This window comes from Scyliorhinus torazame, chromosome 30 (assembly GCF_047496885.1).
Source record: "Scyliorhinus torazame isolate Kashiwa2021f chromosome 30, sScyTor2.1, whole genome shotgun sequence".
Taxonomy (NCBI): Eukaryota; Metazoa; Chordata; class Chondrichthyes; order Carcharhiniformes; family Scyliorhinidae; genus Scyliorhinus; species Scyliorhinus torazame.
In genome coordinates, this window is record NC_092736.1 from 33,360,476 (window position 1) to 33,384,735 (window position 24,260).

The 24,260-nt window shown below is 43.5% G+C and overlaps 1 protein-coding gene across 1 annotated transcript in view; it reads right to left on the bottom strand.

The window, feature by feature from the left end:
• Positions 1 to 24,260, bottom strand: part of LOC140404489 (nuclear receptor ROR-alpha A) — a 1,004,264-nt gene that overhangs the window by 635,297 nt on the left and 344,707 nt on the right. The window lies entirely within an intron of this gene.

A 24,260-nucleotide genomic window follows, 5' to 3' on the forward strand; every position in this document is an offset into this window, starting at 1 on the left:
TCTTAACATTCTCACTCTCAATTATTCACATTTTCACTCTCAATTATTCACATTCTCACTCAATTATTCACATTCTCACTCTCAATTATTCACATTCTCTCTCAATTATTCACATTCTCACTCAATTATTCACATTCTCACTCTCAATTATTCACATTCTCACTCAATTATTCACATTCTCCCTCTCAATTATTCACATTCTCACTCTCAATTATTCACATTCTCTCTCAATTATTCACATTCTCACTCTCAATTATTCACATTCTCACTCAATTATTCACATTCTCACTCAATTATTCACATTCTCACTCTGAATTATTCACATTCTCACTCTGAATTATTCACATTCTCACTCTCAATTATTCACATTCTCACTCTCAATTATTCACATTCTCACTCTCAATTATTCACATTCTCACTCTCAATTATTCACATTCTCTCTCAATTATTCACATTCTCACTCAATTATTCACATTCTCCCTCTCAATTATTCACATTCTCTCTCAATTATTCACATTCTCACTCTCAATTATTCACATTCTCACTCAATTATTCACATTCTCACTCTGAATTATTCACATTCTCACTCTCAATTATTCACATTCTCACTCTCAATTATTCACATTCTCTCTCAATTATTCACATTCTCACTCAATTATTCACATTCTCACTCTCAATTATTCACATTCTCACTCAATTATTCACATTCTCACTCTCAATTATTCACATTCTCACTCAATTATTCACATTCTCACTCTGAATTATTCACATTCTCACTCTCAATTATTCACATTCTCACTCTCAATTATTCACATTCTCTCTCAATTATTCACATTCTCTCTCAATTATTCACATTCTCTCTCAATTATTCACATTCTCACTCAATTATTCACATTCTCACTCTCAATTATTAACATTCTCTCTCAATAATTCACATTCTCACTCAATTATTCACATTCTCTCTCAATTATTCACATTCTCACTCTCAATTATTCACATTCTCTCTCAATTATTCACATTCTCACTCAATTATTCACATTCTCACTCAATTATTCACATTCTCACTCTGAATTATTCACATTCTCTCTCAATTATTCACATTCTCACTCTCAATTATTCACATTCTCTCTCAATTATTCACATTCTCACTCAATTATTCACATTCTCTCTCAATTATTCACATTCTCTCTCAATTATTCACATTCTCACTCAATTATTCACATTCTCCCTCTCAATTATTCACATTCTCTCTCAATTATTCACATTCTCACTCTCAATTATTCACATTCTCTCTCAATTATTCACATTCTCACTCTCAATACTTCACATTCTCACTTAATCATTCACATTCTCACTCTCAATTATGGTCATTCTCACTCTCAATTATTCACATTCTCACTCAATTATTATCAATCTCACTCCCAATTATTCACATTCTCATTCAATTCTTAACATTCTCACTCTCACTAATTCACATTCTCACTCTCAATAATTCATATTCTCACTCTCAATTATTCACATTCTGACTCTCAATAATTCACATTCTCACTCTCAATTGTTCACATTCTCAATCAATAATTCATATTCTCACACAATTATCATTCTCACTCTCAATTATACACATTCTCCCTGTCAATTATTCACATTCTGACTCTCAATAATTCACATTCTCACTCAATTATTCACATTCTCACTCTCAATTATTCACATTCTGACTCTCAATAATTCACATTCTCACTCTCAAATAGCATTCTGCCTCTCAATTATCATTCTCCCTCTCAATTATTCACATTCTCCCCCCCAATAATTCACATTCTCACTCAATTATTCACATTCTCACTCTCAATTATTCACATTCTCACTCTCAATTATTATCGTTCTCACTCTCAATTATCATTCTCACTCAATAATTCACATTCTCACTCTCAATTATTATTATTCTCACTCTCAATTATTATCAATCTCACTCCCAATTATTCACATTCTCTCTCAATTATTCATGTTCTCACTCTCAATTATTCATGTTCTCACACTCAATTATTATCATTCTCACTCAATTATTATCATTCTCACTCTCAAGTATTATCATTCTCACTCTCAATTATTCATTCTCACTCTCAATAATTCACATTCTCTCAATTATTCACATTCTCACTCAATTATTATCATTCTCACTCTCAATTATTCACGTGGGCAGCACGGTAGCATTGTGGATAGCATAACTGCTTCACAGTTCCAGGGTCCCAGGTTCGATTCTGGCTTGGGTCACTGTCTGTGAGGAGTCTGCACATCCTCCCCGTGTGTGCGTGGGTTTCCTCCGGGTGCTCCGGTTTCCTCCCACAGTCCAAAGATGTGCAAGTTAGGTGGATTGGCCATGATAAATTGCACTTAGTGTTGGGTGGGGTTACTGGGTTATGGGGAAGGGTGGAGGTGTTGACCTTGGGTAGGGTGCTCTTTCCAAGAGCTGGTGCAGACTCGATGGGCCGAATGGCCTCCTTCTGACCTGTAAATTCTATGATAATCTATGATTCTCACTCAATAATTCAAATTCTCACTCAATTATTCACATTCTCACTCTCAATTATTCACATTCTCACTCAATTATTATCGTTCTCACTCTCAATTATCATTCTCACTCAATTATTCACATTCTCACTCTCAATTATCATTCTCACTCTCAATTATCATTCTCACTCTCAATTATTATCAATCTCACTCTCAATTATTCACATTCTCTCTCAATTATTCACATTCTCTCTCAATTATTCACGTTCTCACTCTCAATTATTCACATTCTCACTCTCAATTCTTAACATTCTCACTCTCAATAATTCACATTCTTACTCTCAATTATTCAAATTCTCACTCTCAATTATTATCATTCTCACTCTCAATTATCATTCTCACTCTCAATTATCATTCTCACTCAATTATTATCATTCTCACTCAATTATTATCATTCTCACTCTCAATTATTATCATTCTCACTCAATTATCATTCTCACTCTCAATTATTATCATTCTCACTCTCAATTATTATCAATCTCACTCTCAATTCTTAACATTCTCACTCTCAATAATTCACATTCTTACTCTCAATTATTCAAATTCTCACTCTCAATTATTATCATTCTCACTCTCAATTATCATTCTCACTCTCAATTATCATTCTCACTCAATTATTCACATTCTCACTCAATTATCATCATTCTCACTCAATTATTCACATTCTCACTCTCAATTATCATTCTCACTCTCAATTATCATTCTCACTCTCAATTATTATCAATCTCACTCCCAATTATTCACATTCTCTCTCAATTATTCACATTCTCTCTCAATTATTCACGTTCTCACTCTCAATTATTCACATTCTCACTCTCAATTCTTAACATTCTCACTCTCAATAATTCACATTCTTACTCTCAATTATTCAAATTCTCACTCTCAATTATTATCATTCTCACTCTCAATTATCATTCTCACTCTCAATTATCATTCTCACTCAATTATTATCATTCTCACTCAATTATTATCATTCTCACTCTCAATTATTATCATTCTCACTCAATTATCATTCTCACTCTCAATTATTATCATTCTCACTCTCAATTATTATCAATCTCACTCTCAATTCTTAACATTCTCACTCTCAATAATTCACATTCTTACTCTCAATTATTCAAATTCTCACTCTCAATTATTATCATTCTCACTCTCAATTATCATTCTCACTCTCAATTATCATTCTCACTCAATTATTCACATTCTCACTCAATTATCATCATTCTCACTCAATTATTATCATTCTCACTCAATTATTATCATTCTCACTCAATTATCATTCTCACTCAATTATTATCAATCTCACTCCCAATTATTCACATTCTCTCTCAATTATTCACATTCTCTCTCAATTATTCACATTCTCACTCTCAATTATTATCATTCTTACTCTCAATTATTATCATTCTCACTCAGTAATTCACAATCTCACTCTCAATAATTCACATTCTCACTCAATTATCATTCTCACTCTCAATTATCATTCTCACTGTTATTCACATTCTCACTCAATAATTCACATTCTCAGACTCAATAACTCACATTCTCACTCAATATTAAAATCCCCTCTCAATAATTCACATTCTCACTTTCAATAATTAGAATTCTCCATCAACAATTATCAAAAACTCACTCAGAATAATGACATTCTCCATCCATAATTAATAATCCCTCTCAATAATTCACATTCTCAGTCTTAATAATTTAATCCACAACTCAGAATAATTAATGTCTTCACTCTCAATAAGTATCGCCACCTCTTTCAGTTATTAAAAGCTGGACTCTTACTAATTAACACCACCACTCAATAATTACCATCTCACTTGTAATAATTAGCAACCTTGTCTCTCAAAAATTAACTACACAATAATTAGCATATTTACTCTCACTAATTTATTCCTTCACTGTTTCCAATTAACACTTAAAAATCTAAATACTGTTCCCAACAGTCAATTTTTTAGAATGGTGGTGTTAATATTTCCAGTAATGGTTTACCAATTTAATAACAAACACTCTACAAGCTAATTAACATCTCTACTTTCAATAATTGCCACCTCCAATTTGAATAATTATCACTCGGCTCACTATCAATAATTAAGATTCTTCACTCTCACTAATGAACATGTGCACTCTCAATAATTAAATCCAGAATGCAAAATAATTAAAACCTTCACACTCCCAATAATTATTTATTTCTTTTTCAATAATTAACACTGCATTCCTGTAATTAACATCTCCACTCTCAATAATTGAAATGACTAGTTTTTCATTATTCACTATCCCACTCCGATTAATCAACACCTCCACTTTCGATAATTAACAACTCCGTTCTCCATAATTGATTCCCCCTCTCTAAATGACAAATACCAGCACTCAATTAACACCTCTTCTAAAATGACGGAGAGAAAAATTACATGCGAACACATGATTCACTTGAATGCATGTATCCACAAAGAGTTGACAGTCTGTGCACTTATCAGTCTATCTTGAGTTCCATCTACCAATTATGGTGGATCTATAAGATCCCACTCCACAAGGTCAAGGGAGAAATGCTCTCTGGTACCATGACCAGCATATCCTGCACTTGACAATTGAACGCACTGTGCAAATCAGTTTTAAGAGGCATGGATAGGTTAAACAATCAATCCATCCAGCTGGGCGTCCAAATGTGAAGATGTTTGGGATCTAGTACATCATGTAGTGAACACATCCTTTTTGTTCAGTTTGGTTTGGTTTATTTATTGTCACGTGTACCGAGGTACAGTGAAAAGTGCTGTTCTGCGTACAGTTCATACAGATCGTTCCATACATGAAAAAACATAGGACATACGTAAATACACAATGTAAATATATAGGCACAGACTTCGGGTGAAGCGTACAGAGTGTAGTTCTACTTAGTAGAGAAGATGTGTGGAGATGTTCAGTCCATAAGAGGGTCACTGAGGAGGCTGGTAACAGCAGGGGAGGAGCTGTTTTTGAATCTGTTAGTGAGTGTTCTCAGACTTCTGTATCTCCTGCCCGATGGAAGAGGTTGGGAGAGAGAATAACCCGGGTGGGAGGGATCTTTGACTATGCTGCCCGCTTTCCCCAGGCAGCGGGAGGTGTAGACAGAGTCAATGGATGGGAGGTGGTAATAATATTTAAACAATTTATCAACACTCAATATGTGATCATCAGTCATGCAGGAAGAATCAAAAGAATTGCATATATGTCCAGCTTATCACATCCAGTCCAAAGTGCTTCCCAACCAACAAGCCAGTTTTGAAGTGCTGTTTTATAGGCACTGTTTCAACCCCACTTGGGTCACTGTCGGTGCGGAGTCTGCACATTCTCCCCGTGTCGGCGTGAGTTAAACAAACTCCCCAGGTGATTAGGGGGCGGAGCTTCCTCCCAAGTGGAGGAATCCCCCACAGGATATAAACTCAGACCGGAGAGTAGGTCAGGGAGGAGGACCGTGAGGGGAGTGGAGTATTGTGGAGTACTGTAATAAACCTTGCTGTATTCTGTCTACCTGGCTATGTGTGCCTTCGGTCACAACAGACACATTTAAACAATCCAACATTACAGTAATAAATGAACCCATTCATTGTAAAATGCTCTGGGACTTCCTGAGGTTTTGAAAGGTGGTATATTTATGCAAGTCTTTCCTTTCATTTTAAATTCAAATGGAGGCAATGGTTTCACAGCAATTAGCACCAATTAAATAAACGACCATGTCATTTGTGTTTTGGTGATGTTTGAGGGCAGAATGTTGGCCAGGAAGTATTCTTTCTCCTTTTTCCAACAAGTGGAGCTTAATCCCTCAACTGAAAAAGTGCCTCCTCAGACAGTGCAGCAGTTCACCAATGCCACACTAAAACGCCAACCTATATAACGTGCTCGGACCTCTGTAATAGGGTTTGGAAAACAGAATCATATAATTGGTCCACAGTGACACAGATAGTAAGAGTGGAACATTGCAAACCATTATATAAATAAGAAAGCAATATTGTAGTCTATATTGAATGTATTCAAGAGGCGGCTAGATATAGCACTTGGGGAGAATGGGATCAAAGGCTATGGGGAGAAAGCAGGATCAGGCTATTGAGTTGGATGATCAGTCATGATCGTGATGAATGGCGCAGCAGGCTCGAAGGGCCAAAAGGCCGCCTCCTGCTCCTATCTTCTATGTATCTATGTAAGCTAATAACACCGTGCTACCGTGTTGCCTCATACCATGTGAGCGGCATGGTAGCACAGTGGTTAGCACTGTTGCTTCACAGCGCCAGGGTCCCAGGTTCGATTCCCCGCTGGGTCACTGTCTGTGCGGAGTCTGCACGGTCTCCCAGTGTCTGCGTGGGATTCCTCCGGGTGCTCCGGTTTCCTCCCACAAGTCCCGAAAGACGTGCTGTTAGGTGAATTGGACATTCTGAATTCTCCCTCTGTGTACCCGGACAGGCGCCGGACTGTGGCGACTAGGGGCTTTTCACAGTAACTTCATTGCAGTGCCTACTTGTGACAATAATAAAGATGATTAATATCTAACCATCATAATTGTGAATTGTCTCTTATTTTACACTGTAATTAGAGCTTCCAACTCGAAGAGTGTTTTAAGAGCGTGAAGTGAAAGGTGTCACTAACATAAGTAATGAGGCACTGGGCTATTGATGACCTTCTGTCTGTCCCTGACAATCAAATCTTCCCCTTGATCAAAATGCAAAAATAAAAAGCAATCTAATATAAACTTTGCAAACAACATTGCAAAATTAAACCATGCCAGATCGGACCCTCTTGCATCCCGCTAATGCCTGTTCTCCATGTGCTTTTTCCTGGAGTGTTCCTACTCAGTTCCACCCCAGTGATTGCAGCGTGGATGGTGGAAGGCTGATGACTTTCAGTTGAGGAGATTGCAGGTGACCTTGGAGAATGACTGGCTCTAAAACGCTCAGCGGCAGACTGTGCCATCTTAACGTGGGTGATTGAACTCTAGGCTGGTTGGCTGACAGGCGACCATGGACTGCCGGCTGAGGTGAGGAGGAGGAATGGTATCACTGTGCGAGAGGACCGCAGATTGTAGCCCTGGCCCAAAGCCTGCTGGGAAATATGGTCAAGTTACAAGAGACACTGACTCAGTAGCCTGATGGGAAATGTGGCCAAGTAACAAAGATTCTAAAGAAATCACAGAGGTTTTCTGGAGACTCTCTGGAAATGCAGGAGGCTCCTGGTCTCAAAAGGAGATCGTTATCTTTCCAATAATGGGCAGCACCCTCTTCTCCCCTGGGGTTAGAGTATGGAAGGATATCGCTCCTTCTTCCATTTAGCTCCTGGCTCACTCGGTTTGTTTCTCCGGCAACGGGAGAGGATCATGTGTCAGTGTGTGTCATGTAATACATTTCAGTGATATGGCCGTCATGGTTGAATAGCTGTGGGATGTGGCGTGAGGTGTTAAGTGTGCGAAGCATTAGAAGATTCAGTATGTGTTGCACTGAGACAGATTGAGCAGATGGAGCAGCAGCTGTGGCGAGTGGTGCAGTTGGAAGGGAAAGGTTTTTGAAGATGCATTGACTAGTTTTGTCCCTCTGTGAGGGCATTATAGATCATAGATCATAGAATTTACAGCGCAGAAGGTCTTTAAGCCTTTAGTGGCATAGCATCGAGCTACATGGAGATGCTCATGCAACACTGATCCCAGTGGCTATCTGCTCGCCCTGCTGATTAACTCTGCATTCAGGTAAATCTTTTTGGAAGGTCTGAAAGTGAAACAAGTCATGCTGGGAATACTCAGGGGAAATACTCAACCCGAAAAGCTGGCCAGGATTGGGAGTGGCATGATTGGCAGTCCTGGTTGGTACCTCTGTGCTGTACACCGTGCTGTGGCCTTTTCTTTTGGGTATAAATTAACCTCCATTTGAATCACCTTCTGGGATCTGCTCAGCTTTTAAAAGTTCAAAGGAAAGGAATGAGTGAAGCAGCACGATGTATTCACCCGAGGAGTTCCGTGCAAGAAAATACTGGGCAAGTCAGAGTTTGAGGGCCTTGCACCTGCACATGTTTTGGAACCTTTCGCTGCACTGTCTCCAGGTTTGAGGGTCCACCTCTGCCACTGGACTGCTTTGGCCATTACCGTCCATGCATCTTTGGTTGGTACTCCAGGAAGCACGAAGATTGAGGTCTAAACAGATTTATTCTAAACTCAAAAGTAAAACTGCACCCGTGGCGCGCAACTCAAGTGTGCCACCCCGGAATTAACAGTCCGGGTCTGGGACGGCATTTAAAAGGTTCGCTAATGAATCCCCGTTGGCTGGGCCTCTGCCCGTTACCATGGGAACACGTACACCATGGACCCCACAGGGAGAGCGATCAGTGATTCCCCCGAGGTCCTCGTGAGGGTAATCACAGAGAAACTGTCCTTTTCCTCCTATGCTTGGGAGAGCCCACTGCCATCTCTCAGAACCCGCAGTAGGTCCTTCAGGCAAGGGAGAGAAGAAGAGTAGCCTTCACTGCGCCAAAGCGTGTAGTGAGGCAGTGGGGAAGGGAACACTGACAAAGGAGAGTACTTGCAGGCACGGAGATGGGTTGAAGTGTGTATACTTCAACGCAAGAAGCATCAGGAATAAGGTGGGTGAACTTAAGGCATGGATCGGTACTTGGGACTACGATGTGGTGGCCATCACGGAAACTTGGATAGAAGAGGGGCAGAAATGGTTGTTGGAGGTCCCTGGTTATAGATGTTTCAATAAGATTAGGGAGGGTGGTAAAAGAGGTGGGGGGGGGGGGGGGTGGCATTGTTAATTAGAGATAGTATAACAGCTGCAGAAAGGCAGTTCGAGGAGTATCACCCTAATGAGGTAGTATGGGTTGAAGTCAGAAATAGGAAAAGAGCAGTCACCTTGTTAGGAGTTTTCTATAGGCCCCCCAATAGTAGCAGAGATGTGGAGGAACAGATTGGGAAACAGATTTTGGAAAGGTGCAGAAGTCACAGGGTAGTAGTCATGGTGACTTTAACTTCCCAAACATTGAGTGGAAACTCTTTAGATCAAATAGTTTGGATGGGGTGGTGTTTGTGCAGTGTGTCCAGGAAGCTTTTCTAACACAGTATGTAGATTGTCCGACCAGAGGAGGGGCAATATTGGATTTAGTACTTGGTAATGAACCAGGGCAAGTGATAGATTTGTTAGTGGGGGAGCATTTTGGAGATAGTGACCACAATTCTGTGACTTTCACTTTAGTAATGGAGAGGGATAGGTGCGTGCAACAGGGCAAGGTTTACAATTGGGGGAAGGGTAAATACGATGTTGTCAGACAAGAATAGAAGTGCATAAGTTGGGAACATAGGCTGTCAGGGAAGAACCCAAGTGAAATGTGGAACTTGTTCAAGGAACAGGTGCTACGTGTCCTTGATATGTATGTCACTGTCAGGCAGGGAAGAGATGGTCGAGTGAGGGAACCATGGTTGACAAGAGAGGTTGAATGTCTTGTTAAGAGGAAAAAGGAGACTTATGTAAGGCTGAGGAAACAAGGTTCAGACAGGGCATTGGAGGGATACAAGATGGCCAGGAGGGAACTGAAGAAAGGGATTAGGAGAGCTAAGAGAGGGCATGAACAATCTTTGGCGGGTAGGATCAAGGAAAACCCCAAAGTCTTTTACACATATGTGAGAAATATGAGAATGACTTGAGCGAGGGTAGGTCCGATCAAGGACAGTAGCGAGAGATTGTGTATTGAGTCTGAAGAGATAGGAGAGGTCTTGAACGAGTACTTTTCTTCTGTATTTACAAATGAGAGGGGCGATATTGTTGGAGAGGACAGTGTGAAACAGACTGGTAAGCTCGAGGAAATACTTGTTAGGAAGGAAGATGTGCTGGGCATTTTGAAAAACTTGAGGATAGACAAGTCCCCCGGGCCTGACGGAATATATCCAAGGATTCTATGGGAAGCAAGAGATGAAATTGCAGAGCCGTTGGCAATGATCTTTTCGTCCTCACTGTCAACAGGGGTGGTACCAGGGGATTGGAGAGTGGTGAATGTCGTGCCCCTGTTCAAAAAAGGGACTAGGGATAACCCTGGGAATTACAGGCCAGTTAGTCTTACTTCGGTGGTAGGCAAAGTAATAGAAAGGGTACTGAAGGATAGGATTTCTGAGCATCTGGAAAGACACTGCTTGATCAGAGATAGTCAGCACGGATTTGTGGGGGGTAGGTCTTGCCTTACAAGTCTTATTGAATTCTTTGGGGAGGTGACAAAGCATGTGGATGAAGGTAAAGCTGTGGATGTAGTGTACATGGATTTTAGTAAGGCATTTGATAAGGTTCCCCATGGTAGGCTTCTGCAGAAAGTAAGGAGGCATGGGATAGTGGGAAATTTGGCCAGTTGGATAACGAACTGGCTAACCGATAGAAGTCAGAGAGTGGTGGTGGATGGCAAATATTCAGCCTGGATCCCAGTTACCAGTGGCGTACCGCAGGGATCAGTTCTGGGTCCTCTGCTGTTTGTGATTTTCATTAATGACTTGGATGAGGGAGTTGAAGGGTGGGTCAGTAAATTTGCAGAAGATACGAAGATTGGTGGAGTTGTGGATAGTAAGGAGGGCTGTTGTCGGCTGCAAAGAGACATAGATAGGATGCAGAGCTGGGCTGAGAAGTGGCAGATGGAGTTTAACCCTGAAAAGTGTGAGGTTGTCCATTTTGGAAGGACAAATATGAATGCGGAATACAGGGTTAACGGTAGAGTTCTTGGCACTGTGGAGGAGCAGAGAGATCTTGGGGTCTATGTTCATACATCTTTGAAAGTTGCCACTCAAATGGATAGAGCTGTGAAGAAGGCCTATGGTGTGCTCGTGTTCATTAACAGAGGGATTGAATTTAAGAGCCGTGAGGTGGTGATGCAGCTGTACAAAACTTTGGTAAGGCCACATTTGGAGTACTGTGTACAGTTCTGGTCGCCTCATTTTAGGAAGGATGTGGAAGCTTTGGAAAAGGTGCAAAGAAGATTTATCAGGATGTTGCCTGGAATGGAGAGTAGGTCTTACGAGGAAAGGTTGAGGGTGCTAGGCCTTTTCTCATTAGAACGGAGAAGGATGAGGGGCGACTTGATAGAGGTTTATAAGATGATCAGGGGAATAGATAGACAGTCAGAGACTTTTTCCCCAGGTGGAACAAACCATTACAAGGGGACATAAATTTAAGGTAAAAGGTGGAAGATATAGGAGGGATATCAGAGGTAGGTTCTTTACCCAAAGAGTAGTGGGGGCATGGAATGCACTGCTTGTGGAAGTAGTTGAGTCAGAAACATTAGGGACCTTCAAGCAGCTATTGGATAGGTACACGGATTACGGTAAAATGATATAGTGTAGATTTATTTGTTCTTAAGGGCAGCACGGTAGCATTGTGGATAGCACAATTGCTTCACAGCTCCAGGGTTCCAGGTTCAATTCCAGCTTGGGTCTGTGCGGAGTCTGCACGTCCTCCCAGTGTCTGCGTGGGTTTCCTCCGGGTGCTCCGGTTTCCTCCCACAGTCCAAAGATGTGCAAGTTAGGTGGATTGGCCATGATAAATTGCCCTTAGTGTCCAAAATTGCCCTTAGTGTTGGGTGGAGGTGTTGGGTTTGGGTGGGGTGCTCTTTCCAAGAGCCGGTGCAGACTCGGTGGGCCGAATGGCCTCCTTCTGCACTGTAACTTCAATGATAATCTATGATTAATCTAGGACAAAGGTTCGGACCCAGGAAGGGTAGAAGATTGTAGCTTAGTCGGGCAGTATGGTCGGCACGGGCTTGGAGGGCCGAAGGGCCTGTTCCTGTGCTGTACATTTCTTTGTTCTTTGTTCTTTGTTTCACTTGAAAATGAAAATCGCTTATTGTCACAAGTAGGCTTCAAACGAAGTTACTGTGAAAAGCCCCTAGTCGCCACATTCCGGCGCCTGTTCGGGGAGGCTGGTACGGGAATTGAACCCGCGCTGCTGGCCTGCCTTGGTCTGCTATAAAAGCCAGCGATTTAGCTCTGTGCTAAACCAGCTCCAATTTTATAACTTTTACTTTCACACAAATCAGATCCAATATACACCAGACATGAACTAACAGATAAATGATACTTCAAATAATAAGGTTAATTTCACTTTAAATGGTTGATAAAACATGTCTTGCAAGGCCTAAAGCACCTGTATTACTCTCAACATATATGTGGTCCAGGTTTCCTGGTGACCTGGCGTGGCTTCAATGGGAATTCCAATTGGCAGCACTGGGAGAAGAGAATCCCTCCACCAGCGAAGGTCACGCCACCTCCCGTCACTGAGAAATGCCCGGCTGGGAGGCCGGAGAATCTGGCCCTCAGTTCCCAAGTTCTCCAGCTTGGCTTCTGGTACTTTGCCATTCAACTGATTCAACCTTTTGAGTTGCATTCACCAGCAGCTGTATTCCGTCCGAGATTCCTGGGGTCAGTCACTACCCAAATGGCACGCTCCTGCGAATTCCACAGAGACTCATTTATCCAAACCCTTTCATGAGCTCCAGTGGTCAGCACTGGAAACTCTGCAGCATCGGCAGCAGCAATAGAAATGCAGAAACATAGAAACTAAGATCAGGATGAGGAAGGAACTTTTCCCTTCGGTGGAGGGACCAGGGGGCACAGATTTAAGGTGGAGGGGGTTTAGAGGGGATGTGATGAGAAAAAAAATTGCCCAGAGGATGGTGGGAGTCTGGAACTTGCTGTCTGAAAGGGTGGTGGAGGCAGAAACCTTCATAACATTTAAGAAGTATTTAGATGTGCACTTGCGATGCCAAAGTATACAAGGCTATGGACCAAGTGCTGATAAATGGGATTAGAATATTTGGGCGGCTGTTTTTGTCTGGTGCAGACACATTGGGCAAAAGGCCTATCTGTGATGTGGACCTCACTCTACGAGTAGGCCATTCGTCCCTTTGAACCTTCTCCACTGTTAAATAGTGGCTGATACTCTATCTCAATGCCATACAACCGCACTTTTGCCATACCCCTTTACATCTAAAATAAAATTGCCCAGTTCATAATCCCTGCTTTATCTCTGTCTTTGGTTTCCTGTCCTGTTTAACTGTACTACGCACACATTGTTCTTTGTTCATTTGCCTCCACTGTTTTTCCCTCTGCTGCAGCTCTCCCTCATGTCTGCCCCTCCAGTTTTCACGTGTTAACTTCATTCCTGCTGGTATTGCTTCCAGGTCAATAATCAACAGGTCACATGGACCAATGTTATTTCTTATTGTTCAAAGGAAATACAATCGATCCCTTTAAAACTGATGCAAATTCTTAAAATCATTTCCAAACGTTCTTGGAACCATTTACAAGCTCCACAGACAATTTAAAGGAATTGTGAATTTTCCTTACAGTACTGCTTTCTTGTCAAAGGTTGTCACGTTTGGTTCTCTTGCCCCATCTCCAAACGCAGCAACCCACGTTAAAGATACCGGGTTATCGGGAGAAACATCATGGTTGTTCTGATTGTACATTACGGGCAGGATTCTCCGTCCCGTCACACCCGTTTTCAGGCGCAGCGCGCCCCCGCCGGCAGTGCGATTCTCCGTCCCGGCAGCCGGCCAATGGGGTTTCACGTTGTGGGCACCCCCACGCCGTCGGGTAATCCGCGGGCGTGAGTGCGCTGCCAGCGAAACGGAGGATCTCGCTGACGGAGAATCCGGCCCTAAACATTCGCAAGGTGAAGAAATGCAAAGCAGAAAACTTCAAACGGCTTTTCCCCATTCCAAACAGAGAGCCCCCTGGATCGGAGGGAAGGCTGAAGTGATTAGGTCGCGGATAAGCAGGATTTTGAAGGATTCAACAACAAAAACAAAAAAAGATTGAGCAGGAGGTAAGTTAGTGCCACTGGTGAACACGCACACGGTTAAACAAAGCTTGACCCACTGTTCCAGGCCAAATGGAGGTCACTTGCTCCACTGATCAAACATCCAACATTGCTCAGCCGCTTTCCTAATAGACTCAAATACATGATCCCTATAACCCTCAGCTTAAAGAATGACCTGCCAGTGATCAAAAGCAGTGCACAGTGTTCTGTGAACAAGAACGTTCCAACCAAGCACATAGGTCACTGTCTGAACTGAAATGCAGGAAGCAATTCAGAGACACGCTAGAGTCTTCTAAATAATAATGACGTATTATTCATTACCTCTCAGAGAAACTGGGTTTGATTACGGTGTTAAATGGGAGGAAAAAAACCTCAAAGGGTTTAAAATGATGTTTTAATTTCAATGGTTGGATACACAAATTTTAACTCTTTCAGTACAATATTCCTATTAATCTATGAGAATGGGATTCCCAGAATTCCCATACTTGGGGCGGCACGGTGGCACAGTAGTTAGCACTGCTGCCTCCCAGCGCCAGGGACCTGGGTTCAACACCGGTCTTGGGTGTGTTGCAACATCCTGGACAATTCTAGCGCCACGTGCGTCAGAGTCACAACGCAACTGAATTAACCAATAATTCTTGTAAAAATACCTGAAGTCTTTGGTCCTTGGCTGCTGAATAATTAGAGTCACCAGGTTTGTAAATGTAAAGACAGTAACTGGTTATTTCTAACAAGTACTATCATGAATAGTGAATAAATACAACTGGTTACCTGTAAGCTAATTCCTAATCCCCCACTTTATCCTGCCCCCACCCTCTATACACGCGCACACGCACGCACACACACACACACACACACACAAGGCAGACAGACACAGAGGGGTGGAAAGGGGTAAAATCATGAGTAAAAGCAAAAAGAGTCCTTGTTTGAGATTATGGTTTTTAGCACACCTTCCCTCACAACACGCTTGCAGGTTAAAGTCTCTGTTTGCTGCCTGTAATGATCTTCTCTGTGGATAAATTCATTCATTAATTCATTCATTCAGGTGGGTGTAGTTTCAGATAGCAGTTACCGACTTTCTTGCGAGATAGAGCTGGTTCTGGTCTTTGTTTTGCAGCCTGTAATAGTTTATCAGCAAGTTTCAGAAATACAGCGCTCACGGCAGCTTTTATCAACCTCTCTAGAGAGAGTTCGCAGAGACATGCCTCTGTGCTGCCAGAATCAAAACTGAAAACCCTTAGCACTCTGAAAAGCATTCCACTGGGATATGATCCAATCGGCACCTGTTACCAGGCAGAGTACTGCCTTTTGGAACAATTCATTGTCCACCAGCTAATCAATCAAACAGGGTCCCAACCCCATCTCTTTGTTTGGTGCCGACATGTCTGCAGCCCATGTCAAACCAGCAGAGTTCTCTCCTGTAACTTCTGGAGCCTTCTGCTTGAATTAAAGAGACAGATTGCTTTCCTTAAAGACATATGTCCATTAATCATCCATGGATCGCTAAATGTAACTGAAAAAATAAAAGGGAATAAAGAAGAAGGAACCTTCCAGGTGACTGTCTGTGTAGAGTCTGCACGTTCTCGCCATGTCTGCGTGGGCTTCCTCCGGGTGCTCCGGTTTCCTCCCACAGCCCAAAATAAATGTGCAGGTTAGGTGGATTGGCCATGATCAATTGCCCCTCAGTGTCCAAAAGGTAAGCTGGGATTATTGGGTTATGGAGTGTATTAAGTGTGCCTTAAATGAGGAAAATGAGGTAGACCAGTGACATTTAGAGAGGGAATTCCAGAGCTAAAGATTATGTAACTGAAGGCACGGCCGCCAATGGTAGAATGATTAAAATTAGGAATGTTCAAAAGGCCTCACTGGAGTTTTGATTTCCACATGAGTGTTTCCAAACACCACTCTTGAAAAGACATTTCTTAGGATCTTCTCCTAAAAAACAAGTTTTTCTCAATGTTTCACCATGGATCCGCCTCCAGGATTGCAACCTCTCCTTTCAGTATTCCTCTGCCTTGGATTACTATGTGCATTCAAACTTCCACACAATCTCTCAGGTACCCAGCCATGCCAACAGAAAACCACTGCTTCACAGGCTGTACGAGGGTCAGCAACATTATCATTACTTCAGATGTCCGGCTTCTCGCGGGCCAATTTCACTGTGTCTACACCTTTCAGCTTTGTCTGTAAGTGGTAGCCTCTCTCTGCCCCTTTCTTGAACTTCAGCGAACAGTACCTTGTTCAGGTTCTAATTCTTTCGTCCCATTGACTTCAGCCTTCCTGGGGCCTCTCTTTCATTCCCTGGTTTCTAGAACTATCTGTTCTTTATCTTCAGGAACTTGGTTTCTGACCCTTACTCCTGTGTCCCACCGCTCTGCAGGAAGTTTCTGTGAGAGATGCTTCCTCTCCAGCCAACTAGTTCCAACTGTCTCGGGTCCAGCTTAAACCTAAACTCAAAAATATCTTTCTAACTGGAAGTGGTCCCTGGTTGCTGAGCAACAGCCGAGTCTTTCTTTACACTTGTTTGTTTTCATGGTGTAAACTCTCTAATCAGAGTGTTTGAAATGAAAACAAAACTCCCATGCATGCAAACACCTTTCTTTAACATGAATCTAACAAAAGTGTTAATCTTTTTTACATAGAAACACACAATTGAATCTATATTGTCGAATACACAAAACTACAAATATAAATTACTTAAGATCACCTCTGTGTCCTGACATAGAACATAGAACGATTCAGCGCATTACAGGCCCTTCAGCCCACGATGTTGCACCGAAACAAAAGCCATCTAACCTACACTATGCCATTACCATCCATATGTTTATCCAATAAACTTTTAAAAACATGTGGAAGACCAGCCAAGCGTGAATTGTAATAATCGAGTCTACAGGTAATAAAAGTTTGATTAAGGTTTTCAGAAATTGAGGCAGGGATGAAGTTGAGCAATATTTCAGGGGTGGAAATAGACTGTTTTAGAATTGGGGGGGGGGGGGGGGGAATACAGGGTCAGCAGCGCACCACAAAGTCAAATGTGATACAAAGAGCAGCATTTTCACAGAGACAGGTCGATTCTGGAGACTTTTGAAAATGGTGGGTAGGACCCGGATGCAGAAGTCCAGCTCCCATTTCTAACAGGTACCAATTTCTGCCTGTATGGGGAAGGGGAATAACCACACGGGCAGAAAATGAAATTATTGCTAAAATGAAAATTATTGCTAAGTTCACACAGACCCCATTTTTGTTGTTCCTAGGGTCTTAACCCCACAGTGCAAGAGTCACAAGTTTATGGAATAGATGCGTGTGAAGAGTGGATAAGGTATGTTTAAGTGTAAAGATCAGAAGTAATTTAAATCCCCAGCCCTATAAAAATAAAATAAAATGAAAACAGGCTGCAGCTATCAGTTAGTGTTGCCAAGCATTGGACAGCTTTATTGGCAGGCCATCTGGTATGATTAAAAGAAAACATTGCCATCTGTCCCTGAAGTTTCAATGGCATTAATTGTTGACATTTCTCAAGGGTTGCTATTAGAGCTTAGTTCATTATGAATGCTCAGTTGAGTTTCAAAACCTTCAAAAGCACTTATCTCAGCAGGGGATTGGGAGGAGCTGAGTTCACATTTTGTTTGACAGTTAAAAGAGGCTATTTTAGCTGCTTTTGATTTGGTTATTGGATAGTATATTTGTTTTTAGAACAGGTTTGATTAAATGACACCAAGATGGTGACGTACAAATCAAGACACAGTTTTTTTTCTCCTTTAGAGTTTGTCCAGATCTCTGCCTCTTAACTATCCACCCGGTGTCCCAGCTGACTTCCCTTCTATGTGTTCTCAGTCCTCAATCAATCAATGTCCAGTACTCGTGTATCTTTAACAACATAATCAACCAACCGTTAACTCTTGAACGGATATAAATCTTTGAATGGCTTTCATGAACTAGAGTATATTTTTATATTAAGTGCATATGACCTCTATTTGATTGTATTTTTTTAGAAAATATTTTATTGAAGCATTTGTAATTTTCACAATTTAACATGTTGACATTTCTAAAACAACCGCATAGGTCGACACACAAAATACCCTCTAAAAGAACAAACAATAAATCACGTCCCCCACCTCTCCCGCCCAGTCCCCAATTACCCATATCCTAAGCTCCCTGACCTTATTTAACATTACCATGCCTCCTGTTTTCCTCCCCCCCCCCCCCCCACCCACCCCCGTCACCTTTTCCCTTTCCCCCCTTACTGCTGACGTTCAGTTTTTGTTAAAGAAATCGATGAACGGCTGCCATCTCCGGGCGAATCCCTGGATTGATCCTCTCAGAGCGAACTTGATTTTCTCCAGACTGAGAAACTCTACCATATCGCTGACCCACACTCCTGATTTCGGGGGCTCCGAGTCCCTCCTTCTCAGCAAGATCCGTCTCCGGGTGACCAGGGAGGAGAAGGCCAGGATATCGGCCTCCCTCCCCCCCCCTTTGCCCCCGGATCCTCCGACACCCCAAATATTGCTAATTCTGGACTCGGAGTTACCCTACCTTCCAGGACTTCCGACATAACATCCGCAAATCCCTGCCAGAATCCCCTCAATTTCGGACATGCCCAAAACATATGAACATATGATCAAGCGGAGTCAAGCACAGGACGAGGATGCATTTACCCTTTTCAAGGCTTTTTCCCACAGTGCAGTTTCCACCTCTCCTCCTAGCTCCTCTTCCCACTTCCTCTTCACCTCTCTCATAGGGACCCCTTCCCACTCTAACAATTCCCTGTATATCTCAAAAACCTTCCGATAAACCTCTCCTGAACTTTACAATAGTGACGTTTAAGGGGTGTCTTGACAAATACATGAATAGGATGGGAATAGAGGGATTCGGACCCCGGAAGTGTAGAAGATTTTAGTTCAGACGGGCAGCATGGTCGGCGAAGGCTTGGAGGGCTGAAGGGCCTCTTCCTGTGCTGTACTTTTCTTTATTCTTTGTTCTTTGTTCCCACCTCCAACCCCTGTTTTTGACAGCACTTTATCCTGTAGTCCCCTCAGGGGGAGGCGAGGAAAGCTTGGGACCTGTCTCTGTACGAAGTCCCGCGCTTGAAGATACCAAAACCCGTTCCCACCCAGCAAATCAAACTCCTCCTCTAATGTCTCCAAGGTCAGAAAGCCCTCCTGGATGAATAGATCCCCAAACCTCTCAATCCCTGCCCCCTGCCATACCTTAAAGCCCCATCCAGCCCCACCGGGACAAACCGGTGATTGTCACAGATCGGTGACCACACCACTCCAGTCTCATATGCTGCCTCCATTGCCCCCACACCCTCGGGGCTGCCACCACCACCGGACTTGTGGAGTACCGAGCCGGCGAGAACGGCAGGGGTGCCGTCAGTAAAGCCTCCAGACTTGTACCTTTGCAGGATGCTGCCTCCATCCGCTCCCAGACCGACCCCTCCCCCACTACCCGCTTCCTGACCATCGATATGTTGGCAGCCCAGTAATAGTTAATAAAGCTGGGGAGAGCCAATCCCCCTTCCCCGCGGGCCCGTTCCAGGAGTGCCCTCCTTACTCTCGGGGTTTTACCCGCCCATATAAACCTCGATATCGCCGCATTCATACTTCTGAAAAAAGCCTTTGGGACAAAAATCGGGAGACACTGAAACAAGAAAAGCAGTCTCGGAAGTACCGTCACCTTCACCGTCTGAACCCTCCCCGCCAGCGTCAGTGGGAGCATGTCCCATCTACAAAAATCCCTTCTCATTTGATCCACTGCTTTGCCCACATTTAACTTGTGAAACTGCCTCCGGTCCTTGGCCACTCGAATCACCAGATACTGAAAACCCTTCCCAACCACTTTAAAAGGTAGCTCCTTCAGCCTCCTTTCCTGCCCCCGTGCCTGGATCACAAACATCTCGCTCGTTTCCATATTCCCAAATCGCCCTAATTCTCCTAATACCTCCATGAATCCGGTCATCCCCCCCCACCGGGTCCGTGACATAAAGCAGCAAATCGTCCGCATAGAGAGAGACCCTGCATTCCACCCCCCTCACTATACCCCGCCGGGCGTTCACTGCTCTCAGGGCCATTGCTAAGGGTTCTATGGCCAGGGAAAATAGTGATGGGGAAAGTGGGCATCCTTATACCCCGACATAGACGAAAGTATTCCAACCAAATTCGGTTAGTTCTTACATTTGCCATCGGGGCCTGGTACCCACTCCACAAATCCCTGCCCAAACCCAAACTGCCTAAAATATCCCATAGATACTTCCACTCCACCCGGTCGAAAGCCTTCTCCGCGTCCATGGCAACTACCACCTGAGCCTCGCGCCCCTCCGCTGGCATCATAATTACATTAAGAACTCAATTTCATTGTTAGAAGTATAATATTGTTAATTTCTACATGGCTCCTTAGGTCTGCCCATAGTGGACACTGAGTGAGTGACTATGTTGGTTCATGGAAGGGCAATGGAGGTGGCATGAGGTATCAGTTGATATAGGGAATAGGTGGAAGACTAAGGGCAACGCCTTCAGGATGAGGGATGGAGGGCCTAATGGTTTTTAAAACAACTGGCGCAAAATCCAAGAGAGGTAAGGCGGGCCTGTTAACTTGCCATCTTGACACCCGCCCTTCCCTGTGCCTCCAGAATGATTCCACCTCCAATCCGCCTCTTCAGATCGAAAAACGGAAGTGATATATATATGTATATATATCCTTTATATGGGAAGTTGAGAAATATCCCACATGAGCTACCTGTGGGGGCGGCAGGGTAGCACAATGGTTAGCATGATTGCTTCACTGTGTACCCGATCAGGCGGCGGAATGTGGCGACGAGGGGCTTTTCACAGTAACTTCATTGCAGTGTTAATGTCAGCCGACTTGTGACAATAAAGATTATTATTTTTGTTAAAATCCGCCCCAAGTTTGTCTTAATCTCAGACTGTTGCCAAGGAGAGGGATGGAGTTGGTTCCTAGGGAATGAAGTTTGGCATGGGGGCCAGACACAATGCCTTCAGTCTTTTCAATATGTAATTGGGGAAATTTCTGTTCACCCAGCAGCGACTGTTGGATCAGTTTAGCAACAGCGGAGGAGAGGAGAGAGCTGCTGGTGAGGTAGAGCTGAGTGTCGCCAGTTATTGCGCAAAAATGAATCATGTGCTTTGAGATAATGTCGCCGAGGGGCAACTTGGGTATGAGAAATAGGAGGGGGGCACAGGTAGATCCTGGGGGGCACCAGAGGTAACAACGCTGGAGTGGGACGAGAAACCTTTGCAGGTAATAGTCTGGATCCATTCCAGACTATTATTATCCACAACGTGGATCCATTCACCTGTCACATTACCTCAGATTGATCACTCTTCATATTTCTGAAGATCCATTGAGGCTCCCCTCGCTCTGGATCCGTTCATCCTTTGATTGCTGAGCCACTTATATCCAACTCTACTGTAAATATTTATCTTCCCATTTGGAGGCATTTTCAGGCAGTTCACAAGAGCGGGAACTTTCAATCCTGCTGACAGAGGAGCCGGACCCGAAGATCTTGACGTTGGCCAATGACCGCAAAATGCCCCACGGACTAGAGAGGCGGTGGGATAGAGAGAATATAGAAAATCCTCCCCATTGATTCAATCTTTTGGTCTAAATGAAGCCTGGAAATTAATTTTCCCAAACACACTGAAGAAAATTAAATTGCCCAGGTTTAACTTGACAAGTGGATTTCATTCAACATCCCACTGAAGCACAGATCAAGTCATTGAACAATATACAAAGAACAAAGAAAATTACAGCACAGGAAGAGGCCCTTCGGCCCTCCCAGCCTGCGCCGATCCAGATCCTTTATCTAAACCTATCTTCTATTTTCCAAGGATCTACTTCCCTCTGTTCCCCGCCCGTTCATATATCTTTCTAGATGCATCTTAAATGATGTTATTGTGCCCGCCTCTACCACCTCCGCTGGCAAAGCGTTCCAGGCACCCACCACCCTCTGCGTAAAACAACTTTCCACACACATCTCCCTTAAACTTTCCCCCTCTCACCTTGAAATCGTGACCCCTTGTAATTGACACCCCCACTCTTGGAAAAAGCTTGTTGCTATCCACCCTGTCCATATCTCTCATATACATTTAAACATATCTCCCACTGGCAGCACACAATAGGACAGATGGTATCAATATGGGTTGTTTGATATCCCCTGCATTTATTTATTTTCCTGTGAGCCATTTTCATTACCTTTTGAACATGAGGAAAATATTGGGAATGAGCCCAACCTTCAAGGTTTCATACTTGAACAAAAGTGCTTCCCTTAAAAAAAAAATGTTACCTTTAATTGGCATGACATTGTTAACACTGCGATTTCAGTACAGCTAAATTTATGACCAATAAATAAATAAATAGGTACAGCATACTTGAATGTAAGCACTTGGTGTCAGAGACAGTTGAGGGAAACATGTAGACATCGGCCCAAGTCACAACATAGTTTGTTGTATGGATGAGGACACCACATGCCGAAAGTTATGTCGCAATTAATCCTATTGTAAAGCAATGTCAGTAGAAGTTAGGTTGATATTGGCGGCACTATAGTAGTACCCGAAGACTGGCGGATCATATCAAACAGAATTTTATTCCACTGTTTTCAACGGGCAAGTTATAGACTGCACCCAACAAGCCCGTGCTTGTAAATCACCAAACACAGTATCCAACATTCAATGTGATTCCGCGATTGGACAACATTTGCCAAATAATCTTCCATGTGCATACCTTACGCTGACAATCAATTTAAGATCATCAGTCGGTACTGGAAGCTCCATATATTGATACAGAGGGTCTGGTTCTTTGCCGACTGAAACAACATGTACTCACATTGTGGCTGTTGCAGCGAAACAAAATAAGTGATAGCCATTCGCTGGACATTTGTCAGGGCAATTACTTGAGCAATCAGAGTCAAGCTGCCTGGTCTAAATTTCAAACAATGCTTGGCAGTTAATTGCCCATCACCATCAACTGGTGCATTCTCCATGGCAATGCCACTACCAATCAGGGTCCGCTTGCCAAACAATCAGCACTCATGTTGCATGCAGGATAAATTAGTTGAGACTGGTATTTTTGCAGACAGTCCTGATGAGTGCAAAATGGAAAGCTTTGACAAGAAAAATCTCTGTGCACGATCAACCTGAATGGGAACAGAGTCCTGTGGCGAGCACGTTTAGCTGGGTGCTTCCCAGCGCTCGGTGCATTGCGAAACACCACACCACTGAAGGAATGCACGCCTGCAGATATCTTCTCCCTTGTCTCCTAACTCCTGCCACTCCCTGTCCTTCCCAATTCTGAGAACGATTGTATCCGCAGGGAAAACAGCAAACTGCAGGCTGACCCTGGCACAGCAGAGCTCAGCGCGCTTCAGGCCGAACACCCAGTAAGTCTCGAGTGCACAGGGGCGATTTCACGCCCATGTTTATCCCGAGCGCAAACGGCGACGTGGACGCAAGAATCGGAAAACGGGATTCCCGTCGGCAAGATCTTGGGCGGGATTCTCCACTCCCGCGCCGAAGTGCCCACGCCATCGTGAACGCCGTCGAGGTTCACGACGGCGCGAAACGTCCCCGATCCCGACCGATTCAGGCCCCGACAATGGGCTAGGATCGGGGCCGCGTCATCTACACGCGCCAGGCCTTGTCGCCGCGTAAAGGCGGCGCCGCATAGGTGACACGGCCGGCGCCGCATAACTAACTTCACCCGCGCATGCGCGGTTGCCGTCCTCTCTGAGTTCGCCCCGCAAAAAGATGGCGGACGGATCTTGCGGGGCCGCGGAAGGAAAGAAGTCCTCCTTCAGAGAGGACAGCCCGACGATCGGTGGGCACCGATCGTGGGCCATGCCACATTTGAGGTACCCCCCGGTGCAGGATC